The 8,456-nt window shown below is 55.9% G+C and overlaps 1 protein-coding gene across 1 annotated transcript in view; it reads right to left on the reverse strand.

The window, feature by feature from the left end:
• LOC102452245 (uncharacterized) overlaps nucleotides 1–8,456 on the reverse strand; it is a 505,721-nt gene that overhangs the window by 132,701 nt on the left and 364,564 nt on the right.

Here is an 8,456-nt window from a genome sequence, read left to right on the forward strand (position 1 = left end):
ATGAAATCAAAGAAGTTTTGAGACCAACTCAGTAAATCTGTCAACCTGGATATCACATGGACCCAAAGAACAAAACTGTGAAGCTGCAGTACAGACAGGAAGTGCTATATTAGAAACACTGGGCCAGGGGACTGCTGAAAGTGCCAGCTACAGAGTGTTTTCAATGATTTCTTGGAATTAAAAATACACACATTGTATTTGCCCTTTCGCTCCTCTCCTGACCCTGCCACCAGCTGTGTGACACAGACTCCTCCCTGAGATTTGCCCCAAAATGGGCTGCAGGCACATGGGGAGCAGGGGCAGCAGCACATAGGTAAGCAGCCCTGGTTTGCAGGGGACTGCTTCAACCCTGCACCGTAGCAGGCAGTGCTGCTGCCTGGCCCAGGCCCTTTGACCAGGGCTCACCCCAGCTCTAGGGCTGGGGTGCCAGTTTCTTTTCTGGCAATCCCAATGAGGTGCTATCAGGAACAGAGGGATCAGAACAAGGGCTGGAGGAGACTGACCCATGAAAAAGGCACTGAGCCCCAGACAGACACAGCTCAGAGCTCTGGGGGAAATTCTGAGCTCCCAGCAGAACTACGCACTGGCATTTAAAGCAGCGACTCTGCTGGAGACCTGGAGGGGAGCAAAGGGCCCAGCTCTAATGCCAAGGGAGTTAAAGATCACAGAACAACGTACAGACCTGCCAGCCGCACTGCAGCGCCTTCAAATTCTCATTCACACGGAATGACACGGTGCAAAGAGGATCGTGCGGTGCTGGGGGGAAGGGAGGCAAAGAAGCGGGGAGCAAAGGAAAGTGCTGCTTCTGCAAAGGAAACTTGTATCCTCCCCCTCCCATCTTCCCTCTGCTCCAGCCTCGCTCCCCTCTGCCCCATGATCCCCCCCAGCCTGATCCTCCTGCATCGCCCCATCCCCCCTTCGATCCTCCCCCCCCCAACCTCTTCACCCCCTCCTGCCCCGACATCACTGTGCCCCCAATGCCCTCTGGCGCTCACTCCCCCCCCCCGCCACCGGGCTGTAGCGACACGAGCAGCTGGCCTCAGAGTTCCCACTAAGGAGGCGCAATGCGCGGGCGCCCCAGAACGGAGCATGCGCAGTAGCCACGGCTGAGGCGGCTGCCCTCTCTCTGCGCGCAGAGGCTGGAACGCTGGGAGCAGCTGGCCGCTCGCGCTGCTGCCCCGGGCTCGGTCCAGCTGCGGCTGGGTCCCAGCGCCCTGCGGAGGCGGGAGCAGCGTGTGAGCGGGCAGCCCCGTCCCTGGGTGCAGGCGGGAGAGACGGAGCCTCCAGCCCCGCAGCAGTGCCCGGCGTGGGGAGTCGCTGACTCCCGCCCTGCTCCCCGGGGGCTGCCCTGGGCACCGCAGCCTGCTCTAGGTCCCGCGTCCCTGGGGCTGCTCCTGCCCGGCCTGGGCGCGCGGCTCCCGCTCCGCTCCCTGCTCCGGGAGGGAGCTGGGCTGAGCTGCCGGTGAAGGACGAGCCCGGGCCAAGGGTCATGCAGGGAAGCGATTCTGCTCCCCCCGTCTGCCCCCCTGCCCGGTTCTGCCCCCGGAGTGCCTGCAGGAGCCAAGCCAGCCCCGGGAGAGCAGCCGGGACGGGGCTCCAGTCTCCCAGGGGAACCGGGGCAGAGCCTGGCAGGGGCAGCAGGAGCCACCCGTGGGGATGGGGGTCCCGGCTTCCAGCCTTCCACAGCCCCCTTCCCTGCAGTCTCGGGGCAGGGACTGGCCTGGGACAAGGTGAGGGGCAGGGAGAGGAAAAGTCAGTCTTGGGCTCTGCTGCTGGGGCATGGGCTTCCCTTGGGATGGGGCAGGGGGGATCCTGTTCTGCTCTCACAGCTGGAGGCTGCAGGGGCACTGACAGGCTGGGCTGCCGCGTTCAGTCCGACGGGGCCTTTCCCTGGGTTTAGCCTGTGCCCCGGGGTGAGCCTGTAGGCAGGGCGGCGTGAGAGGGGCTGGGAAGTTTTGTCCCCCTCTCCCCTCCCCGGCTGCTGTGGCAGAGATGTGCTGTGGCCCAGCCCCCTGCTGCCCAGGCTGGTGGCACAATCCAAGGAGGTTTCTGTCCATAGTAACTAGGGGGCGAAATGCAAACTCGGGCCAAGGCAACAGGTTCCCCCCAAACAGGGAGCCAGCTGCTGTTGGTCTGTTGGGGGCACCCAAAGCGAGTTCACAGCCAGTGTCACAATGAGGCAGCCAGGGGGGCACAGAGCGACTCTGGTAACTGGGGAGGGATGCGGCAAGGCTGGAGGGGCAAGAGCATCCGACAGACAGAAAAGGGCAGGGGTCAGCTCAAAGCTGAGTGGATCACTGGGAAGTGCTGCCCCCTGGCCCAGCCTCTGAGCCGAGAAGCAGGGAGCCCAGGGGGGGCCACATAATCACAGGGGCAGGGTTGGGGCCAGAAGGCTCCGTGGCAGTTAGGGGAACAGCAATGGGGGAGGACCTGGGGGGAGGGGGCGGCAGCTGGGAGAGGCAAAGAAGAGCTGTCTCAGTGGGGGAGGTGGCTCTGCCCTTCCCCACCTGTGGCCCAGCTGCACCTTGTGGCTGGCACAGAACGGGCATGTGCCTGCCCAGGCTCTGGCTGTGTCTGAGTGAGGGGGCCATTTGTCCTGAGCTTGTGGGGCCCGAGGGGAAGGGAACGTGAGAGCTGGAGTAGGCGTCTGTGGTCACTCGGGGTCCTGCCCAGAGAAATCATAGAATCATAGAATCATAGAACTGGAAGGGACCTCAAGAGGTCATCGAGTCCAGCCCCCCGCCCTCAAGGCAGGATCAAGCTCCGTCTACACCATCCCTGACAGATGTCTATCTAACCTGTTCTTAAATATCTCCAGAGAGGGAGATTCTACCACCTCCCTTGGCAATTTATTCCAATGTTTGACCACCCTGACAGTTAGGAATTTTTTCCTAATGTCCAATCTAAACCTCCCCTGCTGCACTTTAAGCCCATTACTCCTTGTCCTGTCCTCAGAAACCAAGAGGAACAAATTTTCTCCTTCCTCCTTGTGACACCCTTTTAGATATTTGAAAACCGCTATCATGTCCCCCCTTAATGGGCCAGTGAAGGAGAGAACAGACAGCTCCTTGGGGTGGGGGTGGCCCCCTATCACCCTTATTCTCTACCCCATCTGGGGCAGTGAAACAGCCTGTCGGGGGCTGGCCAGCCCTGCCTTAGCTGCTGGGAGACACCAGTCCCCAAACAGGCTCCTGGCTCTGATGTTCATTAATGACGGGGCGAGTCACATTCCTCAGCAGCAGGTTGGTTTTATTGGGTGTAAAGGGGAACATCTGATTGTGAAACACGAGGGCTACGTCTACATTGGCAAGATTTTGCACAAATACTTTTAATGCAAGAGTTTTTGCGTTAAAGCAGGGGTCTCCAAACTGCGGCCCGCGGGCCGGATGCGGCCCGCGAGGCCCTCTCATCCGGCCCGTGGAGACCTTTTTGTCTACGGAAAAAAATTACGGAAATTTACGTGTATCCTGCCAAGATCAGCCGCCACTTACGTGGACGTTATGTTTTTACCGAATTAAAATAGAGGCACGCAGTAGTGCGTTATGTTTTCCAACCGATCATTACATTGCAAAACCTTATTCGCTGCTTACTTTTTCTACTTCCGTTCACAGTCAATGAGATGATATAACGCCATCTTATATATAAAGCAAATGACCTCCTTAGGGACAAGTTCAAAATAGGACTGGTGGGTTTTTACCAGTTTTTGCCCAAGGAAGACTTTCCTAATGTCAAAACTTTTGCATCAAGGTACCTTTCAATCTTTGGAACAACATACCTGTGTGAACAAACATTTTCAAGAATGAAATACGTGAAGAACAATTTGAGAACAAACTTGTCCGATGATAATCTCAGGTCACTGTTGATGTTAGGGACAACAAATCTAAAGCCAGAAATGTCTGCTATTTTGGCATCCAGGAAACAATTTCACCATTCACACTAATACAGGTGTTCATGTGTAGTGTATCAATGTGTTATTAAATAATAACTGAATAAAATAATATTAAATAAATAATTAAAAACAACATCCATGTTTTGATTGTTTTTTATTTGGACCTCAAGTGTGTAGTCGGCCCCCGAACTGCTGTTTGATAGTTAATGTGGCCCTCGGGCTGAAAAGTTTGGAGACCCCTGCGTTAAAGTATTTGCGCAAGAGAGCGTCTACACTGGCATGTGCCTTTGCGCAAAAGCATCCGTGCCAGTGTAGACGCTCTATTGCACAGGAAAGCTCTGATGGCCATTTTAGCCATCGGGCTTTCTTGCGCAAGTAATTCATGTTGCCTGTCTACACTGGCCTCTTGCGCAAGAACAGTTGCGCAAAAGGGCTTATTCCTGAGCAGGAGCATCATAGTTCTTGTGCAAGAAGCCCTGATTTCACACATTAGAACGTCAGTGTTCTTGCACAAGAGCTCCCCGCCAGTGTAGACAGGCAGCATGTTTTTGCGCAAAAGCAGGCGCTTTTGCGCAAAATCATGCCAATGTACACATAGTCGAGGGGTAAATGGAGGGCGGGGGGCTTAATCCCTCTCCCCCTTCAGTCTCCCAACAAGGAGAATGACTCAGGGCAACAGCTTTCCTCCAAAAAGGGCGACAGTGCTGCAATGCAAAGCTGTGAGGAAAAAAAAACCCAAACCCAAGAGTATTTCTCTCAATAACTGACAATGACCTTGGGACAGAGCCAACCCGGAGATGTGACCTCAGAGTCAATGGCGAACGAGATGCAAAGGGGCAACCGATCTGTTCTCAGCCATGAGGGGAGAGTTGGTCCCTGAGGGGAGAGATGGGTTTAGCGCCCCTCCCCCGCTCCGGGGCAAGAGTCCCCCGCCCCTCCCCCAACGAGATGTGGCTGCAGACAGGGACTAGGGAACCCACAGCTGGTGAGGATTTTCCACTGGTATTTGGGGATTAGACAGGCAGCCTCACAGTCTGAGGCGATTTTCTATCAGTCCCCAGCCCCGAGAGAGAAGGGAAGGAGCTGAAGGGGGTTTTACATCTAATTTGGTCATTCAGTGGGAAACAGGGAAAATCACGGAGGCTGTGTCTAGACTGGCAAGTTTTTCCGCAAAATCAGATGATTTTTCGGAAAAACTTGCCAGCTGTCTACACTGGCTGCTTGAATTTCTGCAAGGACACTGACGATCTCATGTAAGATCGTCAGTGTTCTTGCAGAAATACTGTGTTGCTCCCGTTCGGGCAAAAGCTCTCTTGCGCAAATCATTTGCGCAAGAGGGCCAGTGTAGACAGCACAGTACTGTTTTGTGCAAAAAAGCCCCGATGGCGAAAATGGCAATCGGGGCTTTTTGGTGGAAAACCGTGTCTAGATTGGCCACGGATGCTTTTCCACAAAAAGTGCTTTTGCGGAAAAGCATCCTGCCAATCTAGATGTGCTTTTCCGAAAATGCTTTTAACGGAAAACTTTTCCGTTAAAAGCATTTTCGGAAAATCATGCCAGTGTAGACGTAGCCTGGGGGTTTGGTTGGTATTTGGTTATCAGAGAGAAAAGGGCGAAATCCAGAGGAATTTTTCATCCATACCCAGTCATGAAGTGGGATGTGCTATGTCCCCGGCCCTGCCATTAATGCAGGGAGCCCAGCAGGGAGCCGCATTACAGTGGATGGGGAGGGGCTGGCGGTGTTCGCTGTAAGCTGCCTGCTTGGGTAGCCCTCCCCCACCGCAGGAGAGATTCAAATGCTGCCCAGCTGATGAGCAGAGCACCCACAGCTCTCCACAGCTGGAATCAGGTGTTTCTGCTGGTGGTGCACATCTGCATATTCCTCAATGCACTTAAAATTTATTCCACACATGGATGGAAAAAAAAAGTGAGGGAATATTGGCTGTAACTCTCTGACCATAAGGGAGGCTGGGCAGGGAACAGGCCTCTGCAGGTTGGGGATTGGCGCTTTGTTTACATTACTGAATTAGTGACATAAGGCAGCTCACATCAACCTAATTATGTCAGTGCTAATCCTACAGCCAGGGCTGTCCTTCGGGAGGGGAGGGGGGGAGCAGCACTGGGTCTAGGACAACCCTGCCCCCAGTGCAGAGATGTCTTTTGAGCCAGGTTAAGCACAGACTCTCTCTCCTATATTCCCACAATAATTACCCTGCAATTAGTGCTAGCCCAATTTGTGGCCTGACGCCAGGCAGTTTGATGACAATGAGCAAAGCACCGCGCTGTCGGCAGGACATTTCACACACCTAAGCATAGCAGGAGCAAACTGTATTTCCATAGACACACCCAGGGTGTCTCCCCACTCCCAGCTCGCTGCGAGGGACACAGTCCTAAGTTTATTTTCAATCCCCTGTGGTGAGTGTGATTGGCTCCTGGTTGTTGAATTTGCTTTAACAGAAACCAGGGGCTGTGCCCCCTGCTGGTTGGCGCTTGCCAACCTGCCGTTGCGGGACTTGGCTCTGGTTTTGACATGGCCCGTGTGGGACTGAGTGGAGCAGCGGGGCCTGGAGAACAGGTCCCTCTCTCAGCCCTGGGAGCAGCCCAGCCAGGCCCCACTAGGGCACACGGGCCGGCTGGGTGAGAGTGGAGCTGGGCCTGGTGCTGCCCCGGCTGTTTTCCCTCTGACTGGCGAGAGACCCCCAGGCTGGTCACGGCCCTGTGAGCTCTGCCTGTGGCCCAGCCCCCACCCCGCTCCCCTGTCTGGCTTTGGGGGGGGCAGGACTTAGGGTCGAGGAGGGAGACCGATAAATACCCTTGTGTGTCTGCAACGGTGAGGAGGTGACGTCGCCGCATCTGGCACCCGAGTGCCGAGCTGGAACGGAGAATCTGGGATTTCCAGAAGGGTGTGATGGGATTCCTGGGAACGGCGGGGAGGGGGACTGCAGCTGGGGGTTCATCTTTCATTGTATTGGGGTGGGGGAGGGGCTGCTCCCTGACCACGCCTCTCCCTGGGTTATTGTCAGTGCCGGTGTGTTCATATCCCCATGGACCAGAGCCGCACTCAGAGCCCTGCATCCCAGCTAAGAGGGCCCCGATCCTGGGAGATCCCCTGGAGTCCCAGCACCCCTGGCTGCTCAGAGCAAGGCCCCAGGGGCGGGGGGGAAGCTTGGAGCTACCAGGATAGTTCATTAGCACAGATGTGTGCCCAGGGCCGCCTCCGGCTCTGTCACCACCCAGCCGAACAAGGGGGCTGGTGCTCTCAGCTGTGCTGGTTGTTCACAAGTGTCCTGTGTTTCACTTACTCTATGACTTGTGGCTTGATGCTCCAGGCCTGGGATGCTGCACTGGGAGCGGGGGGGGGGGGGGGGTGACTGTGGAGGGCTGTGGGGCTGGGCTGTGACGGTCTCTGTGCTGGAGGGAGGCACCCAGTGAGGGAGCTGAGGGTTCACTTACCAGCGGTATTTGTGCTGCTCAGTTAAAACCTGTTAATTTGGCCTGCAGGGAAACGCAGCCCACAGGGCGTGGAAAGGGCCATCTGAATTCCCTGTGACACCCCAGTGACTGTTCCTGAGGAGCGGCTGGCGGGTTTCTGAGCTGGGGAAAACTGCTCTGAGCAGAAAGGCAGGTTCCCATAGAGACGTGAATGGCTGAGAACAGGCGTGTGGCATGATGGTATCCCCCCCCCAGTCCCTGTAGCCTCCCCCTCTTGCTGTGCAAGGTAAGAGTCTCCCTCCAGCCCAGCCTGCACGGGCCGAGGGGCAGGGGGAGATTTCTGGAGAATGCTGGGAGCTGGTTGCCATGGAAGACGTCACAGACTCAGGGATGTTCCTGTGCACCTGGGCCCCAGAGTCTAAGTCCCTTGGGCCAGATGCTTTGAGCTAGGTATGTGCCCAGTGAGTCACACCGGTGCCTAGCAGGCCTTTCAGAAGCCCCACAGAAGCTTGGGCCCCTAACTCCCATTGGTGCCCATAGGAGTTGGGCACCTCCCCTGTTCTGGTATGTGTGGCATCCCAGGGGCCTGTGTGGCTGGGTGTGGAAATGCCAGTGAGAAGCTGGCTCCTTGGCCTAACTCTCCAGGGTGGCTCTCGCAGCACGGGGCAGAGCTGGGACGTTAGCCCTGGGCATGCCCCTGCCAGTGATGGGTTTTTCTCTTCCCTTTCAGAGGCGCTGGCTGCAGAGAGAGATGAGGATCCCAGGGCACTGCCCTAGGGCCAGGCACGGCATGTGTACAGAGGGTATGTCTACACTATGGGATAAAGATGAATTAAGATACACAACTTCACCTATGTTAATTTCGTAGCTGAAGTCAAAGTACCGTAAGTCAACTTTTGGTGCTGTCCATAATGCATGAAGTTGAAGGGAGAACACTCTTCCTTTGACTTCCCTTCCTCTTCGTTGAAGCAGGACCACCGGCATCAACCAGAGTACCCCTCTCATTTCAAATGAGCAGGTCTTCACTAGACCCGCTAATTCAAACCCCAAGATTGACTGCGGGAGCTTCGATCATCTCTATAGTGTAGACATACCCAGACAGGGCCATAGGGAAAGCACAGATAGCTATCCTGCT

Source organism: Pelodiscus sinensis, chromosome 32 (genome assembly GCF_049634645.1).
Source record: "Pelodiscus sinensis isolate JC-2024 chromosome 32, ASM4963464v1, whole genome shotgun sequence".
Lineage (NCBI taxonomy): Eukaryota > Metazoa > Chordata > Testudines > Trionychidae > Pelodiscus > Pelodiscus sinensis.